Raw genomic sequence first — 14245 nt, 5'->3', positions numbered from 1 at the left:
CTGTCCAAAAAGTCTGCCTGTCCCCTCCAAAGGCGAGAATGGAGCCGTGCAATTCACCGTGCAGCCACTAGGGAGAGGCAAAAGCTATTGCAAAATGGACTGGAAGAGAGAATGTAACAGTATTTCCAAAACATCCCTTTTACACCAAACGAAAGCTTCTGGCCAATCTGTCTTCGTGGTTCTTAAAATAGGCCTGGCAAAATTCAAATACAAGAATTAATTTTGAATCTCATTAGCTCTGTAGTCAATTAGTTAATTAGAAAGCGGTTGCAGACAATCCGTATGAAGCACACTCTAATTATCCCTTTCTACCCAGTGCATGAAAAATTCATCATGGTTGGATTGCTTCACCTTTTAAGACAATGACAAAAGCAGCAGAGAGCATTCAGTGGAGCGTTTTCATAGAAAATCTTCATCATTTGCCTATTAAAAATCAGGTTTTTTTTGTATCTGGCCATACAAAAAGAGTCTTACAGAAGGAAAAATCTTAGCAGTAAAACTCAAAGGTATGAAATACTGGCTGTGCACATCAGTGTCTATATTCTTTTTGTGGTCTTTCCGAGGTTTTGCAGGGCCTTCTCATAAGAAGGAGGAACACAAAAAAAACCTAAATTATGAGGACAAAATTTACTACAGCCAAAGTACATCAACATTCCAGGCTGGTGAAACTGATGGATATTTTAAGTGTTTTCAGATGTCACATGATTCTGATCATAGAAGTGCTGTTTGAAAGGTGAAGCGATACACTTGCTGGTTTCCTAAAATATATCTGAGGATCAGAATCTGACATATGCAAAATAACTTCCCCGCCGCCCTCTGCAGTTTCACTCAGGCTCTGAGGAAACCACTCAGCCGGCTGCTGACAGTACGGGAGTGGGGTTGGGTTGGGTTGGGTTGGGATGCCCCCCAGGAGCTTTTAGCTCTGCATTGCTGCCCTGGTACCCATGGCAGGGAGCATGGGCTGTGCTGAGAGTCCCATGAGGCCACAGGACACTGCCACTGCCACCAGAGCATGGTGAGTGGTGCTGGGGGATGCAGCAGGCGGCATGGAGCAGGTTGGCACCACTGCAGAAAAGCAGCTTCTGGGCCATTCCTCTACCATAGCAGACCTCTGAAAGCCACTTTGATGATGAGTGCCATTTGCCCCCAGCCTGCAGATTTGTTGCTTTCAGAGAAAGCCACCCACATGGGGATGACTGCAGCAGCTGCAGTGGAAAGGGGAGGGCAAAGCAGCAGCAGCGCAGGTGAAGGCAGAGAAGTGGAGAAGTGTTACCTGGAGTCAGGCACTCATCACTGAGTTTTTGTCACTCTCTTCAGCGCAGGGTAAGATGCTGCTGTCTGGAACCCCAGGATTGGGACATTCATCATACTTCATTCCATTTGCTGGTGAGAACCCTGAAACCTAACCTTGCCTTGTAGATCAGCAGGGAGGAGATGGGTTCACCAAGCCTGATTCCTCCCTGCTACTTTTTTACAAAGAAATTCAATGCATCAAACCTATGCTTTTGCTGCGAGAGCTAGGCAAGGAAAGCAGAAACTGCTTTTTGCCTGATACTAAATGGGGAAAAAACAAAAACCAGAGAAGGGCTCTGACAGTCAACAGTGAGTCAGCAATGCCAGGAGGGAGCAAGAATATCGGGTTTCAACTCCTCGACCTTCCCAGCCTTGCTCTGAATCATAGAATCATAAAATTACTTGAGTTGGAAGGAACCTTTGAAGGCCAGGTAGTCCAACCTCCCTGCAATGAACAGGGACTCATACAGCCTGATCAGGGTGATCAGAGGCCCTTGCAGCCTGATCTTGAATGTCTCCAAGGGCAGGACATCCACCGTCTCTCTGGACAACACATTCCAGTGCCTCACCACCCTTATTGCAAGACCACCTTCCTTCTTAAAATGGAAGGGGGATCATTAGCACTTGCTTCTCCCGATGTGGCAGAGCAGCCCTGCTTTCCCAAGGAGAAGTTAGTAAGCCCCTTTGACTGACAGTCAGAGATGGGAAGGTGATTTCCTGTGAGTTTGGTTAGTATGAAAAATGGATGCATCAGCAGGATGATCCATCACTTTTAGGGTCCAATGAAAACAGAAAGAAGCCTAATCTGCCTTCCAAGATGAGGGAGAGTGATGAACACATGACAAGACAAGAAGGAGGTGGAGAGTTTGTTTTGGGAGAGCATGGGAGGAAGGAAAGAGCACCCCACAGTGAGGAGCAAAGTGTAACAGTGGGAGCCTCAGGGCTGGTCCTGGGACCCTGTGGGGCTTCAGCAGTGAAATGTGGGGTTAGGGTCTGGAGGAAGGAGTAGGATTCTTAGAAGATTTGCAGCAATATGCAGGAAAGACAGCCCAGAAGGAAGGCCAGAAAGATTTTTTTTCCAGCTTTTCTGGGCCAAAGAGGTTAACTATGCCTCAGAAAAAGATATGGACAGATCTGACTGGTATTGATCTGTACTAGGTGGCTGATGAAGTGGGTGGAAGGACCAGGCAGTCATTTGCACTTCAGGCAGGGCTTTACCTCCTCCTGGTGGAGTATTTCACCACAGACAGCAGCTACAGCACCTGCCCTCCATTCTGTCTGAGTTCTGAAAAGGAGCAGTGACTCACCTGAGCTCCACAGCATCCAGAAATGCCATGGTGACCAGAAACAACAAGTGACTTCCCTGCATCACCTGAACCACAAAGCAGTCACTGCTGGAGGTCATTCTAAAAGATGAGCAGGAATGCCAGTTACCCATCTTCCTCACCTTACATTACAACCTGAATGTGAAGTCCAGTCCAAAATCAGTGGATTTTGTGTGTGTCAGCTTCTGCTTGCTCCCTGAGCAGGTTGTGTTGAAGCTGCCAGTGATGGAGGAGGAAGGCTGGAGGGACCAGGGCTGTCCTCCTATACCATGCATAATTAAAGAGGACAAATATTTGTCATTAGCTTTCAAACTGTGTATAAGGGAGATCCATGCAGCTCAAAGAGCTACGTAATTAATTGCTCCTAATCTCCCAACCTGTAGTGCGATCACAGCAGTTTTAGGAAGTACCTCCCACGGCAGGCTGTCCTTTCCAGGCTAACCCATGTGGGCTTCCCACAGGCTGCAGCTCTTCAAGCACTGCTTCAGCACGGCTCTGTACCACTCCAGCACTGTGCCCATGTCTGCAGCTCCAGTTGCAGGCTCCTCCTTGCCTGTTAGGGGAGAGCTGGCCAAAGCCACCTGCAGTGAGGTGCAGAAGGAAGAGGAAGAGGCTTGAGGAAACACTGCATAAAATCCCAACAGAGACCTGCTGAGATTGGCACTGGGCTGGAGGAGCTGGAAAGCTGTGGGGGGCAAGGTAGGATGTAAACAGATGTTGTCCCCATGGTTTCATGTTGATGAAGAAGTCTGCAACAAGAAGTACAGTGTGTCTACAATTGTGAGTATTGCAGGAAATGGAATGGAGGCAGTCACTGCGATCCTGACAGGACAAGAGGCCATGGGCACAAACTGGAAAGTTTTAGAAAGTTTTATCTGAACACCAGGCAACACTTCAGTGCTGCATGGGTGGCTGAGCAGTGGCACAACTGCCTCAAGGCTGTGGATCTCCTCAATGGAGATCTCCAGAAACCGCCTGGCCGTGGCCCTGGGCACTCTGCTCTGGGTGTCCCTGCTGGGGCAGGGGTTGTGCAGAGGGACACAGAGGGCACTGCCAGCTTCAGTCATGTTGTTCTGTGATCCTCTCCTAAACAGCCTCAGCATGCAGGGAGCATCTGCTAAAGCAGTGAATAAAGTCTATCTACAGGTAGCTAGGATTAAACCTCACTCTCTTCAGTGGTGAGCTGAAACAGCCACAAACTCCTGCTTGCTGGATCCTGCTGCTATTGCAGACCGTGAAGCACAGGAATGGTGGTCACAGGCAACACTGCATAGGGCCCATTTTGCTTAGAAGCAGCCACCTTCTGTGTACAGCAGGCAAAAGTATCAGGCACAAACCCTGACTATACCACATCACATACAAATGGCCGCTCACAGTGTGCAGCAGCACCCAGCAGCAGCCCGGTGCTGTACCTCACAAGTGGGGTCCCACACTAAGACTGGGCAGATCACCAAGTGTGGGTAAGAGGCAGTGGAGTCAGGGACAGGTGCTCATCTTCTGGCTCCCCGGCGTCCAGCAGTGCCCTGGGATTCCCTCTGAGCACTTCTTACCCATCTGGCTTGTGCACGTGTATGAGAGCTCTGCCACAGGCACTGTTTGCTGTAGAGACCCGATCTCATCTGAATTATTTCAGCACTGCAGAAATGGAGATAAAATAATTGGGATGGATGGTTTATTCTTTCCCGTTTTATTTCACCACTGACACAAGCTGGCTGCATTTTGATGAACTGATTTATACTGAATACTGCTCTATAGTGCTTCCAGCTTATCTTTACAGGAGTGAAAACAACTGTCAGCTGCAGGTTTAAGTCAGCTCCTATGGCAGGTGCCACAAGTAGCTGTGTGTGTGTTGTCCTCCAAGGTCAGGGCTTCGGGCTGCATTCCAGGTGAGTGTTTGCTGTGCCCCAGTGACTCAGCTCAGAAGCCTGACATGGACACTGTGTCAGCTCAGGGCTCAAAACCCAGATGATATCATAACCATTTCTGTACAGATGAGGTGCTGCCTTCTGAGGTTCTGGGACTCACCACATTGTGGGGAATTCTATGCTGACTGAGTTGAGGGAGAGAACAGCTCAGAGAATGAATGAGGTTTTTTACGTCACTAAAAATGATTTCAATTCTAATGGAAATCCCACTTAATTTCTGCCCGAGCATCTAAGCAGGATCTTGCACTGCTGCCTACTGAGCACAGCTCCTGAGCTCCAGCAAGGTACGCTGGGTATAGCACTTAATATGGTTTGAGTAGTACGTGTCCAAATCTTAAATCTCAGCTGTGAGTGCTCAGTTGCAGATGTCAGCAACAGAGGAAAGCAGACCTGCACAGCAAAACACAGCCTGGCATGTACAGTGCTATGAAATCCCCAAGGTGATCAGAGATGTCAGCTCAACCCCATGTCTTCTGATGGCTCTTTTATAATAGCCAGGCACATCGGACACCTGACTGACTACGGAGGCTGGAAACACTGCAGACATTGCAGCTGCCTCCATGGGGTCAGCCTTCATCCAACAGGTACAGGAGCACCATGTAACCAAAATATGGGTAGGACACTGTTCTCAGTGCTGAAATAGTACCAAGGGATTCACTGTTAAACTGCCTGCAGGGGCAGGAGGGAAACCTGTAATAAAAATCTGTAACAACAGTAACAACAGATGCTGCCATCAGTGCCCGGATCTTCTGACCCAGCCAAGGAGGAGACTTTTGTTTGAATCCAGGTGGAGAAGCAGTTTGGGTTTCCACCTGTGGGCAGGCATTCAGCTCTCTTAGAGGTGTGTGGGAGATATAAGTAACACCTAACTGTGTTATCCACCGACAAAGTGAGCCTTGGAAATAACATGAAAGATGTGAATCAATTTGGAGCATGTGATCCAAATGATACATTACCAAAAAAAAAAAAAAAAAAAAGGTTAAAAAATAATTTTAAAAATGAGTATTGGTTTCTGAACAGTCCAAACTGACCATTCAGTTGTATGGAATGAGCACATATGGCATGGATGGCGATTCTGCCTCTGCATGCTCTCAGGTCCTGGAAGGGCTGATGGGTGCAGGGAAGTTCAGGGATGCTGCATGCGCTCAGCAGCTGGCAGGGCAGGATGAGAGTTCTTCCGGCTGTTCCCTTGTAACTGGTTAACTTTGCTATAAAGCAGAGAGCTCCCATTGCTTGCAAACTTGCATCTATTTAGTCTTTTGTCATTAAAATTCTTTGTGTCATCTATGCACTCCTAATCCCTTTAAAATATGGCCGAGCTCCTGGTTGCCGCGATACCCTTTGGCACGGAGGATCTTGCCGTTGTTTTTCATGGTGTGCAGCTGCTTGCTGTGAACTTTCTGCTGCTGCTCAGCATTATTCATTATCCCCTACTACCAACGCAGAATAACTCAAAGGATGGTGGGCTCACGCTGGCTCTGAAAGGCATGGTGCGTGTGGCCCCGTGATTCCAAAGAGATCTATCTTTTCCATTTCTTACTGCCAGGAATGGCATTACAGGCGTGTGTGTGCAAGGAATCTGCAGAACCGGGGGGCTGCAAGAGCTTTTGTCCTCTTGCGTTTCAAACCAAGAGAAGGGTGATGAGAAGAGGGGCGAGCTGCCTGCTGCCGAGCCATAAAGGCTGCTTTGTGCTGAACCATCCGGGCTAAAAAGAGTGCTGCTCTGCCCTGCGAGCTGCCCAGGGGCTGCTGACAGACCCCTCGGGGACAGCCTTTGTTAGCTCCGGGTCAGCTGCGGTGTGAGATGTCTGGGTCCTCTCTGTATTACAGCTGCAAAAGGGACAAGGGGTCCTGAATTTGAATTTTCTTCTTTTCTTTTTTCCACCACAGAGTTTTCCAGTTAGAGCTGGGGCACTCTGGACTGGAGCCCAAGTGCAGCATGAGCTTAAGGTGAATTCGTGTAGATGTGGGTGAGATACCGTGAGAAGGGAAGGGAGGACGCTGCTGCTCATATCAGCACTTGGATATGACTTTCGTACCCGAAGGACAGGAGGAAGAAGCTGTGGGACAAATGTTCATCCCAAGAACAGTCTCTCAACAAAAGCAGCTGTTCCCATACAAGTTTGCTCAGCCACGCCTCTGCTGCAAACCCCAATTCTTACTTCACCATTGCTGAGCCACACACAGTGAGCCTCAGAAAACCTCCTCCAAAGGTCTGTGGAGATGGAGCAACTCAATTTTTCATCGCTGTCCACAAGAGCAGGCTTCTGGGAACTCTCAAATGTTGCAGCACCTCAAAGTTAACAGAAAGCCTGCAAAAAGGAAGATGGTAAATGGCAGTAAGAGCCTCACGTTTCCCTCATTTTAATGAATCTAACATGATGCACCTACATCTTCTTATGCTGGCCTTCCCAGGCAGTCTGGGACGAAGAGAGGAATCCGAGCACCTACACCAACAGCACTCATTGCTTTCTAGTCTAGGGTTACATTTTCTAAAGCCATCCAGACGTGCCCTGGCTGGTGGGGCAGAGCAGGGGCTGCCACAGGGCTGGGTGCAGATCAGCGCCTGCCGAGATGCAGGAGGAGCAGCACAGCACAGCCGGGCTCCACAGTCTGGGGCTGCTTCCAATGCTGCTCAGCCGTTGCCATTTCTTATGAACCACACATCTTCCCATTTCTCTCACATCTCTCTAGGAGACAGATCTGTGAGATTTGTTTTCTGAATGAATTTTGTAAGAGCTTCTAGAAGAGATTTTTTCAGGAAGGGTTTGTCTTACAGTCTTACAGACAGTAAAAAGCACGAAATTGTCGGGTTTTTTTTTTTTTTTTTGAACAACTGCATGAAGGGAGAAAATGCGAAATATTTTGAGAGCAGCTTTCCTTCATACGAGAAAGCAGAAGCGCCATTCCTCTCCCTTTCTCACACCATCTGTGTGTATTAACGCTAACTATTTTAGAAACAAAACATCTCTTACATCTTTCAAGCAAGCCAGGCTAACGCAATCCGTATAACCACCAAGGCAAGTACAGAAGCCATGTAGAAAAGAGGAAAAGCTTTCTTTTATGCTTTCTTCTAAGCTTCAGAGGCCTAAGAAATCTGCCTGAAGTTCTCCATAGTTCATGAGGAGTGCAAGGCAGACAGTGCATGAATTCATGTAGACGTCTTTTGGTACATCCAACCCAGTATCTTGTTTCCTGCAGTTACTGTGAGGGAATCATAGAATCCTAGAATGGCCTGGGTTGAAAAGGACCACAATGATCATCCAGTTTCAAGCCCCTGCTGTGTGCAGGGCCGCCAACCACCAGACCAGGCTGCCCAGAGCCACATCCAGCCTGGCCTTGAATGCCTCCAGGGATGGGGCATCCACAGCCTCCTTGGGCAACCTGTTCAGTGTGTCACCACCTTCTGTGTGAAAAACCTCCTCCTAATATCTAACATCTAAACCTCCCCTGTCTCAGTTTAAAGCCATTCCCCTTCATCCCATCACTATCCACCCTTGTAAAAAGCTGCTCCCCCTCCTGTTTATACGCTCCCTTCAAATATTGGAGGGCCACAATGAGATTTTATCTTCAACATCCTTCGGCAAAGGGCTCAAGAGGTGAACTGCCCATGGTGTGGTCTGCTTCATTTCACACATTTTAATCTGGTTCTCTCAGTTTCTGCAGACAGCCACAGTCATGTGGCACTTGAGTCCATCTGATGGTCTCTGCATAACCAGTTCATAACTACATATTAACTGGATAACTAAAATGTTGGCTCCGTCCTCCCAGCATCCCAGAGGAGCGTGACCATAGGCTATGCTCTATCTTTTGTCACCTGGTTTGAGTCTTCCCGAGGCCCAGGTGTCAGTTCTGCTATAAAAACGCATTGTGAGTGCTGCTCTGCAAAGGGTTACCAGAGAGGAAATGAATATTAGCAGCAGCATTATTTATTTCTTCGGAGAGAAATGCTCTGGTTCAGATCAGTTAGATAGCTATTTTTTTCTAAATGCTTCTTTTTCTGAATTATGCTGAACTTATGAGGTTGTCTTTAGAGACTCTAAACCTCTTTAGCTCTGATTTCTGTTACATAGCACAGTTGAACTCTTAGCTTGTTTCTGCATCATGTGGCATCTGAGCCTTAGCTTCCTTCTCCATCAGCAAAGCACCCTCATTTCCCAATGCAGCGAGTGCAATATCATGCTGATGCCCAACAGATGAGTGCTTCATTTGAGGGTACTTACTGATCCTTCTTTAGAAGGAAGCTCTTTTTCTTTCTGGGGTTTTCAGATGCTTAATCCTATTCCATGTTGCTGCCTACAAACATCTCATAGTCCAAAGAAAGATGGTTTCAGTGACAGCGATCACTAAGTCGCATAAACAGAAATTCTGAATGTGTCTGAAACACTTTTTTAGCTCAAGAATCTCAGTGCTTCTGGCTGTGTGAGGGGGAAGTGTTGCCCCTGGGGGCCACATAAGAGCTGATGGACAGCACGCACCACAAGCAGGAACCGCCTGCAGCTGTGTGCACAGGAGCAGGAAGGGGACACAGGTTTGGTGTAACTCATGTCCACGAGCACCATGACCCCAGGAGTGCTCCCTTCCATAGGACACTGCCCTATGTTCCCAGCAGAATGAGGAACATAGGGCTTGCTTGGGGTTGTGAAAGGGCAGAAGCAAAGGCACCTCAGAGCTGCATCTCACCTGGCTTCCAACATTTACATCCTGCATTTACATTTTATTTATATGTTTAACAGAAAGCAGGTAATCAGCTGCTATGTATCTCATAAAACAACAGTAATATAACACAGACCATACATTATGTAACACTTACTGTCAGAAAAACTCTGTGTACACAAGCCCGCAGGATACCATGCATGGATGCAAGCACGAAAGATTGCTCCCCAGGGGCTGGTCCCAGGGAACTTCCCAAATCTTAGCAGCAGATGATTTTTATGGTTTATATCTCATTCTTCCTTTCCCTGTAAACAGTTTGCTCTGGATGTGTCAGGAGATGCTGTGGTGGGAGGAGGGCTCCAGGCTATGCATAAGCCATGCCAAGCTTGGCTGGGTGTGGTGGGGACATGGGGATGCCTCTGTCCTGAGGGTGGTCTCAGGTCAGGTTCACAAAGGTCTCAGGTCACACACAGTGACCTCCAAGACAGACCCTCCTCCTCTGTTTGCTGCCACTCGTTTGCCATCCTTGACTGAAGATCCATCTGTTCGGAGTGTAAGGAAACCTCCAGGCCATGCACGTGGCTGCCCAGTTCTTCTGCAGGTTTAGGTCTCTGTGAAGCGTGGTCTTGAAGTCCCTCTGGGGAAGCAGAGTCCTCCCCAGGACATAGATCTATTACAACTAATTTTATCTCTTAAATTGTACATAAAACCAAGTAACTCATTGCAGTGTCTAACTCAGGGTTAACATCAACGTTATGTTACTCCGTGCAGTTTCCTCTTCCAACCTTCAGTGCAGTTCCTTTTTTTATTTTTTCATTTGTTGGCAAAACATGAGAATGTCCCAGAGGTGCTTCTGTTGCTGCAGTAGGAATCAGGTGGGGTCAGCATGACTAGGCATATTATTTTCATTTTCAAATTGTCTTACCAGTTCCAGAGCTAAAAAAACTTTTTAACAAGCACAGACCCACAAGTAGGAAGCCCTCTTTTCTGCAGAACACCTCCTTACCAAGGACCTGTACAACACGCCACATCAATGTCAATGGACAATTGCTGCTTTGATCCTTCCACTTTCAGACCATTTTCTATTGCCCCGAAGGCTCAGTCCAAGCCCATCCCAGCCAAAATAGCTCCCAATGAACTGATGTGATTGTGAGCCTGCACAGACGGCAGAGAAACAGCTTTCATTTTGTCACCTGTGCTTTGACTCTACGGCCGCTGACTTCACAACTGCTTTTGAGTCAGTCCCAGCTGATGGCAGCCTTGCCTCTCCCAGCTCAGCCCTCCCTTTGCTGCCACAAGTGTCTGTGTGACAGTGACAAAACAGAGCAGCCACCAGAACTGGGTTAAAATGAACCCTGCAAGAGTAAAAAAAAAAACCCAAAAACTTTGATTTTAACTCAGATCAGTTCCTCAATCCTCTCCTTCAGGTTGTCAGGGGCAAACAGAAAATGATATGAAGGGAGAGTGAGGAGCAAATTATGTGTGAAATGACAGCCTAAGCTATAGGTGGATGGAGATGATCAGTCACAGCCACCAGGCGTTAAGCAACATAAAAACCCCCTTAAGCCTTCAAGTACTTCTGCAGTCTTAAATTGCCATTTCTCCTCCTTGAAACAGCCTTATTTCCCCTCTGCAACCCCTGCTTTCTGACTTCTGCTGGGAGAGGGGGCAGTGACGGTGGTTCAATAGTGCAGGTACGACAGTGCAGGTACTTTTTCATCTTTGGTATCTGATTTTGACTATTTAATTGGAAAACCAAAGGAGGTGCTAAGCTGTTTCTTCCAAAGTGCCATGAGGAAATGGTTGAGGTTGGCGACAGATTTCTGCTGCCAAATACAGCTGCTGCTTGCTGTGGATGCTGGAGTCTAGAAACACAGCTCGTGCTTTCTGAAAGACATTGCTAGTGATTCCTGCTGGAATTACTGTATGAAATGTGGCTGAAAACCCTTCAGTGTCCTGCCACTGAGCAAAGCACAGCAGGAGAGCCTATTTTTGGGGGTGGGGTGCTCAAACCCCACGCTGCAGTAGGCTGCCACCTGTCCTTAGCTCCTGCACAGTGACCATGTGGGAGCTCACCTTACTCCCAGGTTTCTGAGGCGCTCTCAGTGGCACGGCCACAAACAGCCCCTTGCTCAGGCCAACTGGATTCTGCAACATCCTTATAAGCCAGGAAGTGACTGAATCTTCCAGACATGCAGAATTCTGCATCTTCAAAAATGACACAACAAGGGTCCCCATCATTCTCAAAGGGAAAAGAAAAAAGATGGAGATAAAAAGTAGTGGAAAACGAGAGATGCACCACAAGACTGTTATTTAGGGGTAGGAATTTGTCCAATTATTAGCAATGAATTTCGGACAGCACCTGCATTAGTTCTGGACGCTGTGTCTTTGCTGCTCTTTTTATTTACAGAATAAATCGCAAAAAGCAATTTAGGCATGAATCTTTTTGATCTGAAAGTGCTAAAGCCTACCAGAAATTTTGACTTTTTTCAGTGTTGGCTAATTTTGTGTTCTGAGTAGGAAGCTTCAACTTCACACCATTTCTACACATGCTCCTTATCTGTTACCCAGCAGTTCAGGCATGCTAAACTTGTAACTGAGACATTCCTCCACTAATCTCTATGGCTTTATGGGGATTTTATTATTGCTCACCTTACTGTAGATCTTGAGAAGACATGGGGAATATCTGAAGTAGCTTGGAATGATTTAATTTGTGAAATACTAGTGGGATGCAGTGATATTTTGAGAGTCCCTACCTATTCACCCAGCCCTGACTTTGTTTCGCTTGCCAGCAAATGAGCGAAGCAGGGAAGGCAGGGGCAAGGTGAGCTGCCCACAGCCCCTTGGACAGCACCCACTTGTCCATCCTTACAGTGAACACGGCAGAAGAGAGCACACAGGCAGAAAAAAGTCTCCAAGAAGAAGCAGCATTAGCAATGTCTTGCACACTGAAATAGGTCTCAGAATTGGCAAAGCAGCAGCTGGAGGAGGTAATGACCGGGTTCCACCATTGCCCTTGTTGGTCCAGATGCTTTGGCACAAGCTGAGAGCCAGCTGGTGGCTCTGGCATCTTGGTGGGTAAGGCCACACATGCCTGTGCCACCAGCCTGCTCGCTTCCTCCCTCAGGAGCAGCAAGGAGGGACAGCACATGGCATTATCACAGCATCTTTAACAGAGGCCTTGCACACCATTGCCAAGCAAGATCTCTGCTGGATCAGTACAGATTTTAGTCTATGGACTGTGCCTGGTGGTTGCTGTGGCTGATGTCAGCTTGACCTGTACAGGTAGGCTGTTTTGCTGTACAACAGGATGGATCCTGACTATCACAGAGTGGATGCAGTGCAGTCTTCTTGGTGCCCATCTTGGACGACTGTATGAAAGCAGACAGGAAGACTTCAGAGGCAATATCTCTGGAGCAGCCAGCCATCACGGCCAGCACCACACATGCATGTTTTTCAAGCACAAAGGAGAACTTGGATATGCTGCAGCCAGTCCCTTCAGATGAGATGTGAAAGCAGAGGCCTCCTCCACCAGCGTCGCCTGATGTGCAGCGTGCGGAACCCGTAGCACATCCTGAATTCACAATGAAAAGAAGCCAGCATCCGGTTCGCTGCCTCATCTTCTACTAGCCAGCTCCTAACGCCCATCCCAAGTCTGTCCACCGCCATGGAGAATAGCTGTGACCTTCATCCAAACCATAGCTGCCTACCTGTGCCTGTGCTCAATGGGCCCACCGGAGAAGAAGCGCTGGGCTACTTGGAGCTGGTGTACTTGGTGACGGCCTTGGTGCCCTCGGAGACGGCGTGCTTGGCCAGCTCTCCGGGCAGCAGCAGGCGCACGGCTGTCTGGATCTCCCGCGAGGTGATGGTGGAGCGCTTGTTGTAGTGCGCCAGGCGCGAGGCCTCACCCGCGATGCGCTCAAAGATGTCGTTGACAAAGGAGTTCATGATGCCCATGGCCTTGGAGGAGATGCCGGTGTCGGGGTGGACCTGCTTTAGCACCTTGTAGACGTAGATGGAGTAGCTCTCTTTCCTGCTCTTGTGTCGCTTCTTATCGCCCTTCTTCTGCGTCTTTGTCACGGCTTTCTTGGAGCCCTTTTTGGGGGCAGAAGTGGACTTTGCTGGCTCTGGCATCCTGAGAGCTCTTTTTTCTGGTTCTTGAAGCTGCTCGGAAAGAACACAAAAAATCACATTCATTTTTATTCTCCTATGGTATAGTTCTACTGAAAGATGCATCAGTGCCATCTCCAAATCTGAGACAACCACCCCACGACGCCATCCAAGTGTTTTTGAACTGCCACTGAGAACCACACTGGTTTGTGATTATTTTTGTGTTGTTTTCTGTTTAAATCCCCATGATACTGGCCTTGTCAACACTGCTGAACCCAGACCCAGCTGGCATCTGCTTAGTAAAGATGGGCTGGGGATGGACGTATTTCTGAGAGGGACACCAAAGTTCCAAATAAAGCATTAACTGCAGCATGGATTAAATTCAGTCTTTCTGGAACATGCTGGAGGCACTTGGATGATATCACTGCAGCCAACTTTTTATGAGGCTGTTTATTTTGTACAGCTACTACAAACTCCAACAGAACTTTTTGTTTGGCACGTCCACAAAAGTTTGAGAGTGCCCATATTTTTGTGGCTACTGTTTTACATCACGTATTATAAAGGAACATAAAAATAACATAGTTTTAAGGTAACCAGCTGAAGCACTGGAATCTCTCAGCATGAAATTAGTAAAAATGTAAAGAACTAGAGAAACTCAAAGGAGATGTCAGGAATCATGTGACAGAGAAGCAGGAATGCAGATAGGAAGAAACAAAATGCTTTTGGGCTACATGTTGATTGAGGCAATCTTCACGAATCTTCATTTCTGGCTATTTGGGGCTTTCTGCTTTGTGGGGAGCAGGCCTCTGTTGGCCAGCCTACGTCAAAGATGTTGGATTCTCTCTCTGAGTTTTAATTAATTCCACCACAGCTTGCAGAGCCTCGACCTTTAGCTGCCTGTTGTCGTCAAGGAGTGCTGTAACAAAAGGGCGGTAT

General features: G+C 47.7%; 1 pseudogene across 1 annotated transcript; it reads right to left on the bottom strand.

Annotated features, from left to right (window-relative positions):
* Positions 1 to 12952: 12952 nt before the first annotated feature.
* On the bottom strand, positions 12953 to 13333 carry LOC306954105 (histone H2B 5 pseudogene; annotated as a pseudogene). Its single transcript has one exon. The product of its transcript is annotated as a histone H2B 5 pseudogene (transcript).
* Between the last annotated feature and the right edge of the window lie 912 nt (positions 13334 to 14245).

The sequence above is a fragment of the Tetrao urogallus genome (genome assembly GCF_951394365.1).
Source record: "Tetrao urogallus genome assembly, chromosome: 1".
Taxonomy (NCBI): Eukaryota; Metazoa; Chordata; class Aves; order Galliformes; family Phasianidae; genus Tetrao; species Tetrao urogallus.
This window is presented reverse-complemented; position numbering and strand designations above follow the sequence as displayed.